This window comes from Trichomycterus rosablanca, chromosome 15, assembly GCF_030014385.1.
Source record: "Trichomycterus rosablanca isolate fTriRos1 chromosome 15, fTriRos1.hap1, whole genome shotgun sequence".
NCBI lineage: Eukaryota > Metazoa > Chordata > Actinopteri > Siluriformes > Trichomycteridae > Trichomycterus > Trichomycterus rosablanca.
Window position 1 is genome coordinate 28,628,340 of NC_086002.1, and position 23,351 is coordinate 28,651,690.

Below are 23,351 nucleotides of genomic sequence, written 5' to 3' on the forward strand. Positions count from 1 at the left end.
GAGTGCATTCAATTGTGACTTTAGTGATCTCAGCTCAAATATCAATGGAACCTCTTAGACCATTGTTTATGTTACTGCCACCCTTTGACATCTTACGAGCAGTCTGTTAAGCTTTCTATCTATATAGAACAGATGCCTGCCAACTATTTGAAAGAATTGTACATGTAGTACCAAATGTGACCACTAGATGTCATGCCTGTAAAATTGGAGCTAAATCTGGTTTTTGTGTTGCCATTTAAAAGAGCATTTTTTTTTCTCCAGTTTTTTCAAGAGTTGTTTTACAGCCATGTAGCATCATCACCTGCATTCAGTTAAGACAGAGCAAAGTTCTAGTGATTTGTTGAAGATATGAGTGAAAGTTGGTGCTAGTTGTTTGCAACTGTGCTTGAGGGTGGATGGAGAGATTCCGTCTGGCCCAGGAGCTTTTTTCACCTTTTGTTTCTTAAAGAGTCTGTTAACGTTCCGCTCGTTAATGGTTAAAAGAGCCGGGGACAGAGGTGAGAGAGCCAGGGTGGAGGAAGAGGATGAAGGATTAGCTGAGAAAGGCTGAGAATTGTCTTTAGTGAGTTCAAATCTGCAGTAGAACTCATTCAGGTCGTTGGTCAGTTGACCGTCATTCAGGAGAAGGGGGATCTTTCGCACCTTGTAGTTTGTGATCTCTTTGAGGCCCCTCCAGACTGAAGTTGGGTCGTTAGCAGCAATCTAGCTTTTCATCTTTTCTGAGTGTTCCTTTTTTTGCTGATCTGATACCTTTCTCCAGCTTGTATTTGGCCTCTTTGTAGAGAACTCTATCTCCAGTCCTGAATGCTTCCTCCTTTTCCCTCCAAAGCTGTCTGAGTTCAGCTGAGAACCATGATTTATTGTTGCTGTATTTTACCCATGTTGTAGTAGAAATACAGCTGTCCTCACTGAAACGAATGTATGATGCTACAGTGTACCAGATGTGACCACTAGATGTCATGTCTGTAAAAGTGCAGCTAAATCTGGTCCTAGTGTTGCCCTTTAAAACAGCATCTTTTTTCTCCAAGTATTTCAAGAGTTGTTTTACAGGCATGTAGAATCATCACCTGCATTCAATTAAGACTGCAAAAAAGAATAAGAAGGCAGTGCATTTCAAACTACTAACTTTAGCTTTTGTTTGGGCTCTGTGTGCTACAGATCAAACCGATAATCGCAGCATAGGGAAGTTTAAAAGCAGCCTTTTTCCTGCCCAAACCCGGGAACGAACAAGGGAACTCTAATCGTTACCGAGGAAGCCTTTTACAACCTAAACCCGGTTCAGAGTAGGGGCTATGTGTTACTGAGGCAGCCTGTATGTTCAGAATAGATTTACATTTACATTTTCAGCATTTAGCAGACGCTCTTATCCAGAGCGACTTACAGAAGTGCTTCTATAGTGAACATTTCATTTCTCAAGTTTAGGTAAACAACAGTCAAAGAACACAAATCTGCTAAAACCTGTTAAAAGGTTTTTTTTTTTTTTCTTTTGAAATGGAAAAGAATGGAACAAAATGTTAGTAAATAAGTACAAGTCAGCCTAAGTGTTTAGTAAAAAGGTGATGAAGGTTTTTAATCGTTTTTTAAAGACAGCAAGAGACTCAGATGTTCGGACAGACAGAGGAAGTTCATTCCACCACTTCGGCGCTAGAACAGAGAACAGCCTTGATGCTTGTCTTCCTGTAGTCCTGGATGGGGGCTCAAGTCGAGCAAGACTAGAGGCTCAGAGGTTGCGTGGTACAGAGCGTGGTTTGATTAGGCCATGAAGGTAGCTTGGGGCTGGTCCATTTTTGGCTTTGTAGGCGAGCGTCAGTGTTTTAAACTGAATGCGTGCAGCTACAGGAAGCCAGTGAAGAGAACGTAGCAGTGGGGTGATGTGGCAGTGTTTGGGTTGGTTAAAAACCAGAGGTGCAGCTGCATTTTGAATGAGCTGTAAGGGTTTAATCGTGGACATGGGAGCTCCAGCCAGAAGGGACTTGCAGTAGTCCAACTGCGAGATTGCACCAGAATCTGGGTAGCTTCCCTGGAGAGAAATGGACGAATCTTCCTGATGTTGTACAGGAGGAACCGACACGCTCTGGTCATGTTGGCTATATGAGGAGAGAATGTCAGCTGGTTATCAAGGACAACACCAAGACTTCTTACCTTATCAGATGGTCTGATCTGGGAGTCATCCAGAGAAATTACTAGGTCCTGGGTTGGAGACGGATCTCCAGGAATGAGCAACATCTCTGTCTTGCTGGGATTAAGTTTTAGATGATGAGCCGACATCCATTGTGAGATATCTTGCAGACATGCTGAGATGCGAGCTGAATAGATGTTTTAAAACAGCCCTTTTACTGCCGAAACCCGGGACCAAACCAGGGACCTTTAGATCTTCAGTCTAACGCGCTCCCAACTAAGCTATTTCGGCTGCCACACACCTGTGCCAGAAACTGAAGGCAGAGAATTCACAATTATGCAGCCTTCAATTTGTAACAGGCTCTGTTTGTTTCTGAACAAACCTTTATGTGCACACTGTAGCAGAGATGTTTTAAAACACTTCTTTTACTGTCAATACCCAAGAACCACTGATGTCAGTAACGCATTACTTACTAACGCGTTACTCTAATCTGACCACATTTTTCATTACTATTTCCAATCCAGTAATCAGATTAAAGTTACTTATCCAAGTTACTGTGCGTTACTATTTTTGTCATTTTCCTTAGTAAAAAGATATATTTTTGCTTTCTTTTTGCGTCTCGGGGAGTGACGTCTGTCCTATGCGACAATTAAGTCACGGGCTGCGTCCGGCATCGCATGCTTACAGAGTCTGTACTAGACTGGAGGAAGTAAGCACTACTCGGCCGGTAAAAAAGTACATCTTACCAACGTCAAGTGATGACGTGGGGACGTGATGACGTAATATCACCATAGTTACAGACTCATTACAAACCCCACTCGCCAAAATTTAGGATATTTATCGTCTTTTTGTTATTTATTTGTCTTTAAAATTTTTTATTTTATTTATCTTACTTACACTTGTGAACAGAGGACTCCGTTTTCCGCTATCTTTCTTGTTTTTTATTCCGCTTCAATTGCCTATGCAGCTCCAGTTGCATTATGGGATACATTAGCGGACCGCATTATGTAGCGGTCTGTACACAACCAAATAGACACTTTCCTCACAGTAAAAACATCTGTAATGTATTTCATTAATAACAGAAAAAATGCTTGTGTTTAATGTAGTGGATTTCGTGTATCAGAATACGGTAGATTTTGTTTATTAATCTGTAAACAGCAGCTCTACTGTCATTAACGCTTCGGCTACCGTAAAATACTGTTTAAACGCGCTGTAAAACTTTAAGTGCAGATAGCGTGACTGTGGTATATTGAGCTTATGGGCTTTCCGTAGTTTTATATGTTCTATGTGATATGCGCATGTCCAGAGGAGACGCGCCAGAACACGAGCCCCGGTTGGCATGTTGTAATATTGTTTATGCAAGTGCTTCAGTAAATGTGGTTAAATGCGTGCAGCCGTCTCGTCATTAATACACCACATAATTGGCGACGAGTTAAAAAAGTGACTGTAGTGAGCAGTGAAGATGGCCAACTTCGCCAAACCGGACGAGTTTAATCCAGAAAACGAACATTGGACAGCTTACATCGAGCGAATGGAACTTTTTTTTGAAGCACACGAAGTCGAGGATGAAAAACAGGTAGCTACTCTGCTAAGCTCTGTTGGTGCTTCTACATACGGACTGCTACGAAATTTAGTTCTACCTCTCAAACCTAGGGATAAGACTTTTGATGAAATCGTGGAGATTCTGTCAAATTACTATGAACCTAAACCACTGGTCATAGCCGAGCGATTCAGATTCCGATGATGTGTGCAGAGGAACGATGCAACGGTAGCTCAGTTTGCTGCTGATCTGAAACAGCTAGCTGCAAGATGTGACTTCGGGGATAGGCTGGACGAGGCTCTGCGAGACGGGTTTGTCAGTGGAATTCGTGATGAAGCGTGTCAACGCAAGTTGCTTTCCACGGATGTGCAGAGCCCTGGAGCTCGCGCTTAACATGGAAGCAGCCCACCGTGACACGCGGCAGCTGAGACAAAGCGAGGCACCGTCTACCTCTTCTGTGCACAAGGTAGATAAAAGACAAAAGCCTTCTCCATCAGCGCAGACAGCGTGCTATAGATGCAAAGGAAAAAATCATAGCCCAAGTGAATGCTACTTTAAAACTGCCAAATGCCACAAATGTGATAAAGTCGGTCATATACAGAAAGCATGCAGAGGTAGCCAGCCTGCCGCGAGAGGGAAGAAAGGAAGGCAAAATAAGACTTGTGTAACACCTGTGTAGGAGGAGTTGTGTTATTGGACCAGTTCTAGATTCGTAGGGGGAGTGGTGCAATTACAAATGATCAGAGACAACCACAAAATGTCGTTAATTTAATATTTAGTTCTCAAGGAAAAGAAAAAATGACACCTAATTATATATTTAAATATATATATTTATAATTGTTATAAAGTCTTATTCAAGATGTACTAGTCCAATTATCAATTATAGGTTGGGATATATATATATATATTTTGTTGTATTTCCTAATTAACTTTATTGTTTATTTAGCGGGACTGCAAATTTTACTCAGTATACGGAGTAGTAAGGTAAGTACATTTATGTTATCAATTTACTATTATATTTTCCTTCTACTTAGGTGAAGTGTTATGAATTAACTTATTTTTTTCTCTTGCTAGGTTTCACAGAATTCCTCTTTACAAAGAAAAAAAATTGGTTAACAGTTTTGTGATTTCAAAGGAATAAACAATAAAATACAATTTTTGGTTGACTTCCCTTACTCTTTGGAGCTTCAAAGTACCAATACCATGCAATATCAATTTACCAAACACCTTAACATTAGTAGAGTCCGTATGAAAATGAACACTAACTCTTTAGACCAATATACAAAATAATAAAAAAAAAATAAGATCCTTGACTCAGTCTATTCAGAATCACTCAATGTTCTTAGAAAAATTGTGACCTTAAATGTTCTGAGGCAAAAAAATATGTAGGAACAGTTGGAAAAATAAGATCCTCTTTCTCTTCAAAATAAATGTTCCTTTTTTTCTTTCAGATCAGGTATATATACATCAAAAATGTTCCATTCAACTCCAAAAACAACTCAATTACTCCAAAAACTCAATTCGATCCAGATCCTACCGTACAGGAGGAACAGGTTCAAGTTAGCTTAACAGGCACAATATCCTCTAGTTGGCTCGCCATCTGATGTCTGGTTCGCTCACACTCGGTTGTAACACGAGCAGCAAGAGAGACTAAAGTTCAGAAAAGGAAAAAACCTGACCAAAACCAGCTTGTTTCACTGGAAAACAGGGAATTTGTCACCCTAATTGGGTACTGGAGTGGTGAACACCTGTAGAGCTGATTTTTTAGAACTTTTAATTAACTATTTGCAAGAAACGGGCTAAATCTTGCAGCTCTGACGAAATGTCTTCCCTCTTCTCTCTGCTCCGGTCTGTGCACTCACCGCCTGTGGCTGTGTGTTTTTTTTTTTCCTAAGCTGCAGGGCTGTCTTAAAGAGACAGTACCTTTTTCTAATATGCATTAAGTGGAATGTTTTTAACATTTTAAAAATCTTAATTTATCCCACAAGTTTTTTAAACATAACTAGTTAACATTCTTAACTTATTAGTGACTATTTAAAAATGTTGGAATTTGTAATATAACCTTACTTTACGTGGGTTACATCCTCCCCCCGATACCCTATGCACGTCCCTGTGCATTGGCGTATCAGTCACACTACCCTCACTTCATGGAGTTCTGGTTCTGTTAGTGCATCTGAGATCACGGTGCTTAAACTTTGCAACAGGGATTTAACTACAGTGACTAATTGATTTCCTAGGGTATGGTAAGTAAGTCTTTTTGCAGGTTCTCTGTTTCTAGAAGATGTTCGTATACAAGTTTCTGGTTCAGTTACATCATCATGTACATCATTTATTTGCATTGTTTCTTCCACAGGGAATTCTTCACTTTGATGTCTTTCATCAACACCGTCAGCAGGCAATATTCCATCATGTCCATCATCCAGTAAGTATTCATTTGTCCTTTTTTTAGGTATGTTTTCTTTCATCTCAGTCATCAATGACTCATCTGTACCACATGTTGCAGGTAAGTGAGTAACAGGATCCTCTTCAGGTACATATTCAGGGTTTTCCCTTTCAGGCATGCTTCCGGCTGTTCTCACATCAATGGAGTCTTCTGTAGCATTTCCAAAAGGTGAGTGTCTAACCGTGATCCTTTCAGGTAAGTCCATCTCTCTGGTTCTCGCTGGAACATTTTCAGGAATTGTTGTAATTACCCGAAGGGGATCTCCTTCAATAGCTACAGACAGTGTACCAGGTTCTTGATCTACACTACCGGAAGGAATAATTATAGTCCTGGGCACCTCCTTGATCTTGGAAGTCTCCAGAATAATCCTTCTGGAATGATGGGGAACATCCAGGTCACTTTCCTCCGATTCAGACAATGACTCTTGTTTGTCAGACTCAGCTAAGCAACGCTTCTTGAAAGTGAGGCGAGTGGTTGGTTTGCTGGTTGTTTACTGGGGCCTGTGGTAGCATAGTGGGTAGAGCTTTGGGCTATCAACCGGAAGATTGGCGGTTCAAATCCAGGCTCTGCTATGTAGCCACTGTTGGGTCCTTGAGCAAGGCCCTTAACCCTGTCTGCTCCAGGGGCGCCGTAAGTTGGCTGACCCTGCGCTCTGACCCCAGCTTCCAACACCAGCTGGGATATGCGAAGAAAGAATTTCATTGTACTGTACATCTGTATATGTATATATGACAAATAAAGGATATCTTTTCTTTATCTTTCACTGCCATCATTTTCAACTGGAGTAGAACCAAGGAATCCACATGGAAGGAGAAGGTCCCGATGAAGTGTCCTCACTGGTCCTTTCCCAGATTCGGGCTGTACAGTATATACAGGAAGAGTCCCAGACTGGCCCACAACCACATGTACGTCCAACTCCCATTTGTCTGCTAGCTTATGCTTACCTCTAAGGCGGAAATTTCTAACTAAGACTCTGTCACCTTTACTCAGAGAAGAGGCAACAACATGCTTGTCAAACCGTACTTTGTTACGGTGTGCCGAGCTCTTTGCATTCTCCATTGCTACTTTGTAGCTTGCTTCAAGGGTTGACCTTAGTGTCTTGACATATCCTGAATGTGACTGTTGTTGACACTTGACTGGCAGGCCAAAGGCTAGGTCAACAGGAAGTCTTGGCTGCCTCCCAAACATAAGTTCGTATGGTGAAAACTTAGTTACCTCATTTTTAGTGTAATTGTAAGCATGAACTAGGGGTTTAACGAAGTTACGCCAGTGACTCTTTTTATGATTTTCCAAGGTACCGAGCATGTTTAACAATGTCCTGTTAAATCGTTCAACAGGGTTTCCTCTTGGATGGTAGGGGGTTGTCCTGGTCTTCTGGATACCGACAAGTTCACAAAGCTCCTTGATAAGGCGAGACTCAAAGTCTGGACCTTGATCACTATGGATCTTTTCTGGTATTCCGTAATGAACAATAAAATGGTCCCACAAACACTTTGCAACTGTTACGGCCTTCTGGTTAGCTGTAGGGATGGCGACAGCATATTTTGTGAAGAAGTCAGTGATTACAAGGATATCTTTTGTGTTTCTTGAGTCTGGTTCTAAGGTGAGGAAATCGATGCACAGAAGTTCCAGAGGTCGTGTAGCTTTAATGTTCACTAATGGTGCAGCTTTCTCTGGAAGAGCCTTTCTCCTTATGCAGCGATCACACATTTTGATCTTCCTCTCCACATCTGCATATAGTCTAGGCCAATAGAACCTGGACCGCGCAAGATCTAGGGTGCGTTCCACACCCATGTGCCCCATATCATCGTGCAGGTTCTTCAAGACTACAGCTCTGAACTCTTCTGGCAACACGAGTTGGTAAGTAGTGCATGGTCCATCTTGTCTCCTCCTATATAGGATGCCATCTTTCAGTTCTAACTTGTTCCACTCACGTACTAGTAGGTGAAACTCGGGGATTTCTTGTCTGACCGAGGGAGGTGGTCTCTCTCCGGACTCCATCTGGATGATTACCTCACGGATACAAGCATCAGCTCTTTGCTTTTCTCGTAAGTCATCTGGTGTGAAGTGGGGAATGACTGGAGGTCCATCTAGCTGGCTTTCAATCTCAAAGCTCTCTGGTATAGATTTTGGATGAAGAGCAAGTGACGTGACCAAAGGAATACCAGGAGATGACATTTCCTGCTCAGAGTCTATTACCGAATGGATCAGGTGTTTCTCACAGATTGCTTTGACCGTGTTTTCAGCTATTGATTCATGACTTACAGATTCAATCAAGTGTCTTTGTGCAAATTGTTGTATCCTCTCCATTGTATTGTTGTATCCTCCAAATTGTTGTATCCTCTCTGTTGTATTGTTGTAGCCCATTTCTTTTTGTGAGGCTAAATCATCTGTCAGTGTGTGGTTAGGTCGCCTGGACAAGCCATCCGCATCTTGATTTTGTTTTCCAGCTCTGTACTTCAATTGAAAGTTGAATGTGGACAATGAGGATAGCCACCTGTAACTCGTGGCATCAAGTTTGGCTGAGGTGAGTAGGTACGTGAGGGGGTTGCTATCAGTGACTACAAGGAATGAGCTACCATACAGGTAGTCTTGGAACTTTTCAGTCACTGCCCACTTAAGGAACTCCAGCTTATGAGCTGGGTATCTAGCTTACATTACATTTACATTTTCAGCATTTAGCAGACGCTTTTATCCAAAGCGACTTACAGTACTGTGACAGTATACAATCTAAGCAATTGAGGGTTAAGGGCCTTGCTCAAGGGCCCAACAGTGGCACCAAGGTGAGGCTTGAACCGGCAACCTTCAGATTACTAGTTCAGTACCTTAACCACTAGGCTACACTGTCCACATTTAGACACATGTTCTGTTCACATTTAGACAACCCGCGGCTCGCATAGGCAATTACACGCTTGATACCCTCTTGCTCCTGATAAAGGGCAGCACCCAAACCTATTGTGCTCGCATCTGTATGTAGAATATACGGCATCTTGGCATCAGCGAATCCAAGAATGGGAGCAGTTGTTAGTTTTTCAATTATAGTGTCAAAGGCTGTTTGGCAAGTTGTGGTCCATCTATCTCCAAAATACTCTTTGGGATTGTGATACTTCCCTGGGTCTGCTTTCAATCTGTTATGCTTCCGTAGAGGTGGGTATCCAGCTGTGAGCTCATTGAGAGGTCTCATAATTTTGGAAAAATCCTTTATGAATCTGCGGTAATAACCACAGAATCCCAAAAAAGATCTGAGTTCTTTCAGATTGTTTGGTTTTGGCCAGGTTTTTAAGGCGGATGTCTTTTCTGGGTCTGTTTCAACTCCCTTGCTGGACACAATATGACCTAAATACTTGACCGAGGTCTGGAAGAATTTACACTTCTCTGGTGAAAGTTTTAGGCCGAATTCCGTCAAACGGTTAAGCACACGCAGCAGTCTTTCCTCATGTTCTTCAAGGGTCGAAGAAAAAATTATTAAATCATCAAGGAAAACTAAGACTTGCCCAACTCACCCATGCAGCGCTCCATGAGCCTTTGGAACGTGCTTGGGGCGTTAGTGACCCCTTGTGGCATTCTGTTGAACTCGAAGAATCCTAACGGGCAGACAAATGCTGTATTGTACTTGTCAGCTTCCTCCATCTCAATCTGGTAATACCCAGACTTGAGGTCCAGAACTGAGAACCACTTTGAACCAGTCAATGCGGAGAATGATTCTTCTAGATTGGGCAAAGCGTAGGAGTCCTTCACTGTTTGAAGATTGAGCTTCCTGTAATCTATGCAGAGTCTGACATCACCATTCTTTTTTTTTGACAACTACAATTGGTGAAGAAAAGGGTGATTCTGACTCACGGATTACTTCAGCTTCAAGAAGTTCCTGCAAATGTTTTCTCACAGCTTCAATATCTTGTGGATGTATAGGTCTAGGCCTATGCTTAACTGGTGTCTCATCACTAAGCTTTATGTGATGTTTTACTTTATCAGTGCGTCCAAAGTCAAGATCATGCTGGGCAAATATGCCCGGCATAGAATTGAGCTTTTCAGTTATGCGCCGTTTCCACCCTTCAGGAACCAAGGAGTCCCCAAAGTCAAACTCGAGGTTTATCTTGTGGCCTTGTTTCGATGGATCTTCAGATGCCTGAGGTTTAAGGGCTTTAACACTCTGAATGGAATTTACCTCAGCTATCACACTTCTTGGGGTAAGAACGATGTCATGATCTGACTCATTTGTTAGGATCACAGGTATGATGGAGGATGGAAAATTTACCAATCCATTCTGAATTAAAATGCCCCCAGGTAAGGGAAACAGTTTAGGCGGCTCAACGGTCACCTGTGCATTGATGCTGTTGACACTGCACCTTATTCTGCCTTTTAGGACTCTTGACTGACCAGCAGGGATCATCTGAGGCTCTTTACTGTGCAGCCTTGCTACTCTACTGCTAGGTTCAGCACTTTTCTTCTGACGGATCTCAAGAGTCTTAAAGACTACTCTGTAACCATATGGCAGTAGCTGAGGTCTTGGAATATCTAGATCAACATAACGTTCATAAAGAATGTCCAATGTGTTGGTTCCTATCAAGACCGATGACAAACTGGATCGTAGGTCAGGAACAACCAGAGCTAATGTTGAAACCTGAATCTCTTGTCCCAGGATATTCTTGGGAAATGTTACATCAACTCTAATATAACCTATGTAGGGAACACTCTGACCATTTGCTCCTTCTACTTCCAGTATGTTACTCAGCGGCTCAATAGGTAGGTGTGACAGGTTCTGCTCATAGAAAGAATGTGGAATTGTGGTCACTTGAGAACCGGTGTCTAGCAAACACTTGCACTTCTTTTGTGCGATAGTCACTTCTGCAGTACATTTCGCTCCAATCAGGCCTTTTGGCAGTGTTCCTGTCTGCCTTGCATTTGAGCAAGAAAGTGATGCATGATATTTTTTCTGAGGGCTCTTGAAATGTCTCATGGTTCCCATTTGCCCTTCAACAGGAACCGGCTTTAGTTTAAATTACTTTTCATTTTGGAACTGTACTGAGCATCCCATGCTGTCTGCTTCTCTTTCAGTTGGTTCCGCTTCGCAGCGACAAGAGAGGGGTTTGGATCATTGCTGCATTGTGGCTTGATATGGCCATTTTCCCCGCATCTGAAGCAATACCAAGGCCTGGGCCTGTTACTTTGGGTAACCATGACACTGTCAACTGGCTTGGCTTCATTAGGCTTTGATAGCTGGGCTAGGGGTTTGTCAGCATCTTGTTTCGGTAGTGACTTAATTTGGCTTTTACCACTGTTCTGTTGAATTAGCCTTGTAAGCTGTGACTGCAAATCGGCTACTTGTTTTTTCAAACCCTGTATTTCTGCACTGGAATCAGCTCTGAAACCTGCTACTGATGATCCACTGCATGCTTCTTCATTCTGGACATGAGCACACTGGGCCTGGGCGTACACTTTCTGCTTAGAGACGCCAAAGTGTTGTTTCATGCGACACATTTTTGAGGCTCGCTTGTCCTCTTCAATACAAATAGCAGCAGAAGTTTCGCTAAAGTAGGTGGGTTTTGGCTTCCTTTCTCCAGCTGTAGCTCGGATAATAAACTGTTGTCCCAGCACCCCCTGCAGAACTGTTTTAGCAGTTGGCGGTCAAGGTCACTTGCAGTTACACCTCCTCTTCTCAAGGTGGTGTTTAACATCACCTGCAATCTCTGAAGGTAAGCGGAAGGCTTCTCTCCATGGTCTTGAAATGTATTAAGGAACTTGACATAGAGATCATCACCATTCTCAACAGTACTGTATGCAGAATCGAGTATATCTAAGTAAAGATCTGGTGAAGAGTCAGAAGGCAGATGTTTGACTATGTCAGTGGCAGGAGATACAAGACTGTCAAGTAATCGCCGTGACTTGTACAGATCAGAGAGCTCAGAGTCCTTCAAAAAAAAATCAAGGCTGGAACGCCATGTCTCATAATCTATTTCATGGTTTGGGTGTGGGCAACGCCCAGAAAAGGGTCGGAGTCTTAGAGATGCATGTGGTTGTACTGCAGATCCTTCACTCTTGACTACATGCTCGACAATAACTCTCTGCAGTTCAGGTGGGTTGACGTCATGAGAACTGAGAACAAGTTTTGTCTGACCTTGAGGGGTTGATTGCGGAAGGGACGTATTGTGATCAAGGGGATTGTTTGGCATTGGTACTGAGCTGAACTGGGGACTGGTACATTCTGCAGTCTCCAAAGTACGGGATGTTGGAGCATTAGGTGAGTATGATTCAAGCTCAACTTCATCTTCATCTGGGTCATCTTTCTCAGCAACTTCACTGATGCGAGAGAGTTCATCTCTAAGCACAGAGGTAAAATCCTTACCACTCTCCTTTGCAATCTTCTTCAGCTCTTTGAGAAAGCTTTGTGTAGTTGTAATACCAACGTTTTGTGCATAGACGCTAGTTAGAGACTTGATATGGAAGACAATGTCGGACTGCGTTTTGCTAGGGAGACTGTATGGTAGTGAAGGGAATATGGACTCTATAGCTGTCCCGTAAGTATACTCCACAATGGAACACTTGCCAGATCCTAACTGAGTATCATCTACTGGGATCACTCTCTCAATTGGACCGTACTGTTTCAGAAAGTCAAACAGTTCTTCATCTGTTTTAGTGTCTGTCATACCACTAACTAGGAGTGAGTTCGGGATTTTCACATTGTTTGCATAAACAGCATCCATTTTAGGGTGTGTAATTAATATGCTACTTAAGTCTCTGATTCTAGTATTGACTAAGTGTAAGACCACTCCTGGCTGGCTCGCCAAGTTTGTGTAACACCTGTGTAGGAGGAGTTGTGTTATTGGACCAGTTCTAGATTCGTAGGGGGAGTGGTGCAATTACAAATGATCAGAGACAACCACAAAATGTCGTTAATTTAATATTTAGTTCTCAAGGAAAAGAAAAAATGACACCTAATTATATATTTAAATATATATATTTATAATTGTTACAAGTCTTATTCAAGATGTACTAGTCCAATTATCAATTATAGGTTGGGATATATATATATATATTTTGTTGTATTTCCTAATTAACTTTATTGTTTATTTAGCGGGACTGCAAATTTTACTCAGTATACGGAGTAGTAAGGTAAGTACATTTATGTTATCAATTTACTATTATATTTTCCTTCTACTTAGGTTGAGTGTTATGAATTAACTTATTTTTTTTTATTTTTTCTAGGTTTCACAGAATTCCTCTTTACAAAGAAAAAAAATTGGTTAACAGTTTTGTGATTTCAAAGGAATAAACAATAAAATACAATTTTTGGTTGACTTCCCTTACTCTTTGGAGCTTCAAAGTACCAATACCATGCAATATCAATTTACCAAACATCTTAACATTAGTAGAGTCCGTATGAAAATGAACACTAACTCTTTAGACCAATATACAAAATAATAAAAAAATAAATAAGATCCTTGACTCAGTCTATTCAGAATCACTCAATGTTCTTAGAAAAATTGTGACCTTAAATGTTCTGAGGCAAAAAAATATGTAGGAACAGTTGGAAAAATAAGATCCTCTTTCTCTTCAAAATAAATGTTCCTTTTTTTCTTTCAGATCAGGTATATATACATCAAAAATGTTCCATTCAACTCCAAAAACAACTCAATTACTCCAAAAACTCAATTCGATCCAGATCCTACCGTACAGGAGGAACAGGTTCAAGTTAGCTTAACAGGCACAATATCCTCTAGTTGGCTCGCCATCTGATGTCTGGTTCGCTCACACTCGGTTGTAACACGAGCAGCAAGAGAGACTAAAGTTCAGAAAAGGAAAAAACCTGACCAAAACCAGCTTGTTTCACTGGAAAACAGGGAATTTGTCACCCTAATTGGGTACTGGAGTGGTGAACACCTGTAGAGCTGATTTTTTAGAACTTTTAATTAACTATTTGCAAGAAACGGGCTAAATCTTGCAGCTCTGACGAAATGTCTCCCCTCTTCTCTCTGCTCCGGTCTGTGCACTCACCGCCTGTGGCTGTGTGTTTTTTTTTTTCCTAAGCTGCAGGGCTGTCTTAAAGAGACAGTACCTTTTTCTAATATGCATTAAGTGGAATGTTTTTACCATTTTAAAAATCTTAATTTATCCCACAAGTTTTTTAAACATAACTAGTTAACATTCTTAACTTATTAGTGACTATTTAAAAATTTTGGAATTTGTAATATAACCTTACTTTACGTGGGTTACACTACTGAGAGCAGCTACTTGCAAAAATGTATGTATTACAAGAATACACCTAAAAGTCATGAAAATTCATTCAGATTCAGCAATTTGATGATGCATAAACCTTAATCATTAAAGATCAATACCACCCCTGTATTTACTTGGTATCGGATTGATACCAAATTCTGCAGTATATAGGTTTTATAGGTATATATAGTATTATAGGTTTAAGCTGCAAGCACGCGTTCCATGAATGCGCAGCGGATGTAACCTCTGCTCTGAATGCGTGCTGGAGGTGGAAGAGAACCGTCAGGATCATCTTCATTTATTTTAATCTTTCATTAGTTACTATAGTTACTATAGTTTTCCTACTCTTTGTTTAAGACCTATACTCAGCACACACCCATTGACATGAGCAACTTAATAACTGCAAAAATATGTAGGAGTGTAATTAGGCTTCCTTGGTTCATTTTTTTCAAAGGTGACTGGTATGAGCAGATCTTCGAGGCTGTCTACAATTGCCAAACTGGTGTTAGTTCTGCCACACTCACATGCAGATGCAGAGAGGGTTTTTCCCATGGTGGGGCTTAATAAAACCAAAACCAGGAACACATTGGCTGTGGATGGAACTCTGTCTTTGTTTTTATACCCAATAATAACTCCATCCACCGTGCAGAGCTGCTCCAAGAAGATTTATTATACTTTATTGTACCTTACACAAGAACAGTCACAAGCATTGTGTAAATAAAAGAAAATATGATATGTATTAAAATCTCTCACAGGTAAATCTAAAGCTTGCTGGGGTTTTTTCAGCTTTGCAAGTTACAAAAAATAACCAAACCAAGTTTAAACATTTAAACAACCAGACAAGATTTCTCCATCTTTTTTTTTTACTTCTCACAGATGTACTTTTTCACCTTACGACAAGAAGCATCAAACCATCTATCAAAAGAACCAGCTTCATTTCCCAAACAAGCACAGTTCTCTCCAGAAGGGTCCTCATTTCTCCAGTTATCAGGCTCACTGGGATTCGTCTCTAACCAAAACCTTCATAGGAATGAAAAGAGCATTATCAGGTAAATAATCTTCTAGCTTTATATTTTTAGAAGCTTTATGAAAACATGTAAAGTGAATGAATGAAGCTCTTACTTCACACCAGTCTCATCCAGGGTCTTGTCGTTCACCCACATCCACTTTCCCTCCATCTCCAGGTCATTCAGACCCATCCAGTGAGTTTCTTTAATATTTAAGGATAAAAAATCCTAAAATATAAAATAACAGAATCAACTGAGTACAAAAAACAACAGTACCAACATTTCATCTAAAAATACATAATACTTTTCTTATTTGACAAATGCAAATAAAAACACAAAGCTGTAATTTGTAAACTTTTTTTCTGGGTAGAAAAATCATCCCTGCACTAAACCTGCATGAGCAAACAGTCCAGCGATTAAGAGGAACGTGTCCCAATGCACGAGTTCAGGGAGTTTAGAGATTTAGAGACAGAAAGCATGAGGAAAAATCCACTTTCTCAAGTGGTCACAAGTTACTGAAGAATATGTAACACAGGGGTTAACATGTTGGGCCACATCAAATTTTTATTGATTTTATATATTTAAACAATAAAGTGGATTAGCCTAAAAATTTTGGTTGAATTAATCACCTGTTCTGCTTGGTTGGTTATGATCACTAGGTGACCTCCTTTCTCAACACAGGAGTCTCGACTTGCCATCCAGTTCAGATTATTAGTAGAGAAAAAGTAGCACTTCAACCCAAGAGACCTCCACCCTTCATCACATAAGTCACAGCTCTTCTTTGCTGTAATTAAAAAGAAAGGAAATGTTAGTAAAATGTAGTAAAATGTGCCGTGTGTGGGGTGTCTGTGTTTGATATCTGCTGTAGTTATCTGACTTTATCACACTGAATGATTTCAGATTAAACAAAACATCAAATCACACAAATGTTTTAGATATATCTGATTTTCAGTTGTTGGAAAACTATCAGTTTGGAAACTGTTACAAAACCATGTCCAAAGCTCTAGGACTTCATACAGTGAAGTTCCACAGTGGTGAACCTGTCCAGAAGTGGCCTGCTAAAGTACTTCAAGGGGTCATTGCCAACTGCCCCAGCAGTTAGTCACAAATGATTCCAGAAAAAAACAAAAAACAGAATGCACATCGAGTTCAGGTCAGTTCTCACTATTTTGCAATATGAAAGAGACTAGATGAAATGGAAGTTAACAGAGCACCACAATTTGTATAAAAAGTCAAGAGCCCTAAATAATCCACCCAACTATTAGACTTAAACAGTGGACTGTAAAGTAGATCTTCATCTTCTCAATCTTTCCAAAGACCTCAGCTTGAACATCCTATAACAAATCACCACAAATCTTTCAGGATTTGTATGAGAGCGTTATGAGAAAGATCTATTCTGGAGGAACATGGTGGTCCTGCACTTTACTCTCTCATTTTACTGTATATCCTGTGTCATGCTATAACATGTTATACCTTCTCATTATTAGAATCAGGCACTGTGTCCATACCTTTAGAAAGGACCTCATGGATGCGCTGATATTTCTCCTCCAGCTGTTTATACACTCGCTCTTTAGCTGATGCAAAAAGAAAAAGTCTCTATTTATGTATGTTTACATTTTTAATTGCACTTTAGTTTTATTCATTGCAGTCACAGAAACTGATTTACCTTTTAATGAGTCCAGTTGTTTTGATGCAGCTTCGTAACTCACTTGAACTTTTTCCAAATTCGATCTTAATTCTTCAACACAGAAAAAAAGAATTTAAAAAGAAATTAACATCTTTAACATTCTTAAACAGAAATCAATAACTTTTTTTATACAGTGGTGCTTGAAAGTTTGTGAACCCTTTAAGAATTTTCTATATTTCTGCATAAATATGACCTAAAACATCATCAGATTTTCACACAAGTCCTAAAAGTAGATAAAGAAAACCCAGTTAAACAAATGAGACAAAATATTGTACTTGGTCATTTATTTATTGAGGAAAATGATCCAATATTACATATTTGTGAGTGGCAAAAGTATGTGAACCTTTGCTTTCAGTATCTGGTGTGACCCCCCTTTGCAGCAATAACTGCAACTAAACGTTTCCGGTAACTGTTGATCAGCCCTGCACACCGGCTTAGAGAACAGGAGAACACTACACAACAATGGTGTGCATGGCAGGCTTGGAGGAATTTTAGCCCATTCCTCTGTACAGAACAGCTTCAACTCTGGGATGTTGGTGGGTTTCCTCACATTAACTGCTCGCTTCAGGTCCTTCCACAACATTTCGATTGGATTAAGGTCAGGACTTTGACTTGGCCATTCCAAAACATTAACTTTATTCTTCTTTAACCATTCTTTGTAGAACGACTTGTGTGCTTAGGGTCGTTGTCTTGCTGCATGACCCACCTTCTCTTGAGATTCAGTTCATGGACAGATGTCCTGACATTTTCCTTAAGAATTCTCTGATATAATTCAGAATTCATTGTTCCATCAATGATTGCAAGCCATCCTGGCCCAGATGCAGCAAAACAGGCCCAAACCATGATACTACCACCACCATGTTTCACAGATGAGATAAGGTTCTTATGCTGGAATGCAGTGTTTTCCTTTCTCCAAACATAACGCTTTTCATTTAAACCAAAAAGTTCTATTTTGGTCTCATCCGTCCACAAAACATTCTTCCAGTAGCCTTCTGGCTTGTCCACGTGATCTGTAGCAAACTGCAGGCGAGCAGCAATGTTCTTTTTGGAGAGCAGTGGCTTTCTCCTTGCAACCCTGCCATGCACACCATTGTTGTTCAGTGTTCTCCTGATGGTGGACTCGTGAACATTAACATTAGCCAATGTGAGAGAGGCCTTCAGTTGCTTAGAAGTTACCCTGGGGTCCTTTGTGACCTCGCCGACTATTACACACCTTACTCTTGGAGTGATCTTTGTTGGTCGACCACTCCTGGGCAGGGTAACAATGGTCTTGAATTTCCTCCATTTGTACACAGTCTGTCTGACTGTGGATTGGTGGAGTGCAAACTCTTTAGAGATGGTTTTGTAACCTTTTCCAGCCTGATGAGCATCAACAACTCTTTTTCTGAGGTCCTCAGAAATCTCCTTTGTTCGTGTCATGATACACTACCACAAACGTGTTGTGAGAAGCAGACTTTGCTAGATTCCTGTTCTTTAAATAAAACGGGGTGCCCACTCACACCTGATTGTCATCCCATTGATTGAAAACACCTGACTCTAATTTTACCTTCAAATTAACTGGGAATCCTAGAGATTCACATACTTTTGCCACTCACAAATGTGTAATATTGGATCATTTCCCTCAATAAATAAATGACCAAGTATAATATTTTTGTCTCATTTGTTTAACTGGGTTCTCTTTATCTACTTTTAGGACTTGTGTGAAAATCTGATGATGTTTTAGGTCATATTTATGCAGAAATATAGAAAATTCTAAAGGGTTCACAAACTTTCAAGCACCACTGTATATAAAAAAAATAAACAATAGAAAAGAAATTTTGTGACTTTGTGTGAAATCTGCATTTTTTTCTGTAACTGACCAAGTGAAACAACAATTGTTTTGAGAATATGACAAAAATGGACTGGGTCAAAAATATACATACAGCAACAAAGAACTACTGTACTGTATTATGTGGAGTTGTTTTATACTACAGTTCTTCAGATTTTACTCACTTAATTTTACTTTACTTTATTTTACCTACTGTAAGTAAATAATTTACCTTCACGTTGTTTTGATGCACCCTCGTAGCTCTCTTGAACTTTATCCAAACTTGATTTTAATTCTTGAACACAAAGAAAATAAAAAGCATAAATAATAAATTTTATCAAAAAAATATTTCCCATGTTTCTTTTTTGTGACACAGCGAACTGGCAGTTTTGGTGATGTGAAGCTTGCTTAACTGTGACATATCTTTTCTTAAAAAAATTCTTCAGGGCATTCAGGGCAAAACTGTTTATACAGTTCTGGTCGACAGCCTGACTAGAGAGACTAGAGAGACTAGAGAGATGAGTAAAGGACAAAAAGACAGGATAAAGTTGTCTTTGTAAAATAATTTTCTAGGACAGACTTTACTGGGATCTGGAAATCCACACGCTGGCAGGTCAGGTAATTTGGACAGTCTTACTATTCGATCTCTTGGGCATTTGTCTAAACATCAAGGATTTTTTTTGGCTCTCCACAAAATTAGAGCTCATTGGCTTTTGGCTTTCTGAATATTAATGACTCAAATAAACAATCTAAAAAAGACAAAGAGAGCTCCATATGTGTGAACAGAGTCAATTAGACTTCACATATTAATTATTTTACTATTATATCCTAAAATAATAATTGGATAATTGGATAAAACAAAATAAAAGGATTGAACAAAAGCAGTGTGTCTGATAGATTCAAAAAAGCACAAACACACCTCACAGCTCAAATAGTCCTGGAAAAGAAAGTGATAAAAAAAGGGAAAAAAATAATAATACATAGAAAGGTAAAAGTTCATAAACAAACTTTTATGTTGGCTTGACCAAGACAATCAGAAGAAAAATAAATCAAACAATGTGGACAGGAGTGAACATAACAGAGGAAAAATATGAACATGGAAACTAGACAATACAATTAGCACTAGAATAAACGAAGACTGAGCTAAGCTAATCGCTAATGCTAAGCATTATGCTAACCGTTATGCTAATCGTTGCTGCTAACCACTAAATGCATTTACAGGGCTGTTCACAGGTCCAGTTGTTTTGATGCAGCATCGTAGCTCACTTATTCAGCTTTTCACACTTCAGCTAGAATTTGCAGCCTCAGTAAAGCAGCATTTTTCTGTTTCTAAAACTACTAACGATAAAAGCAAAAAAGGATAAAAGTTTTAGCTTTTAGCTGATAATATAGGGCAGTTTTAGAATAATTTCACTTGTGTTGGGTATTACAATTATTATTATTTTCCTTGCTTGAACTTAACCTTAATGCTTTTTCAAAGACCAACAAACCAGTTATACTGTCCAGTCCTTCAATTACCACTAACAACCATAACTTACATGTGTGGTCCAAATGAGGATTCAGGAGCGGGGCCACAGGGGCACTGACCAAGTTGAAATCTCATTTGCCCCTGAAGTGCCCCTGTAATGTTACTTGTTGCTTCAGAGAATTTTATTAATTATACTATGCAATAATAATAATAACAACAATAATAATAATAATATCCTATAAGATCATCAAAGCCAACTAAATTGAGAAACACTTGATACAGAATTTAAAGAACGTGCTTTGTGTGGTGCTTCTCGAATTTCCCCCATGGGGATCAATAAAGGAATCTTATCTTATCTTTACATTTGCAATAATAAGTGTTTTGTATTAAAACTTTCTACCTGTAGTTTCATTTTCTTGCATCTTCAGTAAAGCTGTAGCGTTGGTGTACTGCTCACTAACTCTATCATGTGAGACTGACTCACTGAAATCTATAAAGCAAGAAAAGCTAAATTAAATGAGCGTAGTCAGACAGTCAATAAAAATGCACACTTCGATAGTTCAGTGATAGCTCAGTGGTTAAGGTACTGGACTAGTAAACAGAAGGTTGCTGGTTCAAGTCCCGCCACCACCAAGTTGCCACTGTTGGGTCCCTGAGCAAGGCCCTCAATCCTCAATTGCTCATTGGGAAAGTCATTGTGTAAGTCGCTTTTGCTTTTGCTGAAAATGTAAATGTTTACATGTGGACGAAAGTATGTGGACACCCTAATTATTTCGCCACACTCTTCACAGAGACCTGACTTTTCTCGTCCATCAGTGTCTGACATCAGACACACATCAATTACATCAGACACACTCCAAAATGTGATGGAAAAGCCTTCCCACATGCAGAAAATGGAGGCTGCAACTCCATATTAACTCCCATGGTTCTGAACTAGGATTTGAATAAATTTGCATCCCCTTGGTTGTGTCTGTTTCTGCCCTGTACTCAGAAGCTGTTACTGAAGATGGTTAAATGAATGAATAAATAGATGACTTACAAAGGACGGTCAGAAAACTGAGTGCAGTTAAAGCACCAAGCAGGAGCAGGATGAGGGTCGCCATGAGAGACTTCACTTTTCTTTTTGATGAAGTGTATTCTTTCTCTTTAATTTTCCACTCAGCACAATTAGAAACATCTGAAAAATAATAATGGATTATAGGTTTACTGTCATGAGAAGTTCCACATGGTGGGGACAACTACTCCAGTCAAAAGCTGTGCTGACAAAACACACCACTCTAACCAAAACCTTCTAATACCACCTTACAGGATTAGAAGTGGACTAAAATGTGAAGTGGACAGCTTTACTTATAGTGACAGAAAACTATTCAACCACATAGTCATTCTTATAATTACTATAAAGACCTACCTGTGTGAATGCTGGCTGTTGGACGTCCATCCATCTCCTCGACATTTTCATAATCATCATCACCATTCCCAGATTCTGACAAAAAAAAGCTCATAATTGAAATTACCACAGAATTTTATGAGAGGCTTTTGGGATTTCTAATGTTTTTGCACCCTTTTGCAAATAAATGCATCATCACACTGCGTCCATGTCCCCACAGCCGGTGGGAATTCATTATAAAATTAGCAATAACAAAGGCTGTCAATTTAGAGTGACAATACGATTGGTCAACTTTACTTTGTTTGAATTAAAATATCATGCCACACAATTAAAGGACGTTATGGAGCTTCTTACACCACCGATATGATCTCAGTTGCTGTGCATCTATTCTTGACCCAGCAGATTCTCAGAAAACCCACAGTAAACTTTAAAAGGGAAGCGTTCCAACCGTTCAGTGAGAAAAAAAAAACAGTCACAAAAATCATATAAATGAACATTTTAATTGTAACTACATGTAGTGCTGGAATCAAAAAGTGTCCATACCTGCAAAATCGGAACATTCCCCTTCTATATTCATATTTGAGAGTTTAAAGTCAGTGTTGCTGTAGATGTTCTCCATTTTCTGACCTCTACACTAAAAGCTCATGCTAAAGTGTCAAATAGCAGGAAATAACTGCTTCACAAAGGAAGTGAGTAATCATCATATAATAAAAATAACAATGTAAACTGCTTACACAAACTGGAATTAATTGGGTGTACACTGTCCACAGAGACAGTAGAAGAGGTCATACTGAGAACCTTCCTGATTTTTAACTCGACATCTTAACCTATCTGATCTGATCTGATTAGCTCTGAGTGTTGTTGTTATACAATACAAATCATCTAGGAGCAACAACAGCTCAGTAGAGAAGTTGCACTTACAGAACACAGACTGCCTCTGAATGTGGGAGAACATGCAAACTTCACACAGAAAGAATCCTCCTCACTTTATCTGTCAGTGCTTATTCTGTGGATGCAGTGGATTCAGAAAGTATTCAGTCTTTTTCACTCTTTATTGTTCTGTTTATTAGATTGTGAATGAATATAATTAACATTAACATTAGAATTAAGTTGGGACGTTTTGTAAAACACAAAAAGAAGAATCTGTGATGTGTTCATTCTCTTAAATCTTTATTTAACTGATAACAGTAGAAAGAAAAGATTTTCTGATTAACTTTATTGTATTTTGTAAATAGAAACACATTAAGATTTCGATGCCCTACACTGCAAAAAAAAAAAAAAAAAAAATTGACTTAGTAAATAGACTGATTTTTAAAGTACTTTATACAAGAATATGCTAGTACAGTCTTGCTACTTAAGAATTTCACATATAATTTAGTGTGTTACTTGGTGTTTCTTTGTAACTATTTGTCATCAAATACATTAGTAAATTTTATTCTAAATACCAAGTAAAATTAACTAAGTTTTTATTTCTTGGATTCAAGCAAAGCAAAACTGAAAACGTCTAGTAAATATTATTATATGTTCCACGTATGCGCATTGCCTGGCAAGTTCAGACATTTTTCACGACATGTTTCGGTTGCTGAGGACATACTTTGGCCATTTTTTAAGAAATTATATTACCATGCCAGTTAATATTATAAATATTTAAAAAGTCGTTTAACTTTCTACACTATTGA

The 23,351-nt window shown here is 39.4% G+C and overlaps 1 protein-coding gene and 1 non-coding gene across 2 annotated transcripts in view; one reads left to right on the forward strand and one right to left on the reverse strand.

Annotated features, from left to right (window-relative positions):
• LOC134328783 (uncharacterized) overlaps nt 1-23,351 on the forward strand; it is a 266,319-nt gene that overhangs the window by 27,034 nt on the left and 215,934 nt on the right. The gene's annotated exons all lie outside the window — the stretch shown is intronic.
• trnaf-gaa (transfer RNA phenylalanine (anticodon GAA)) lies at nt 2,338-2,410 on the reverse strand. The gene has a single exon. It is a non-coding gene; the product is annotated as a tRNA-Phe (tRNA).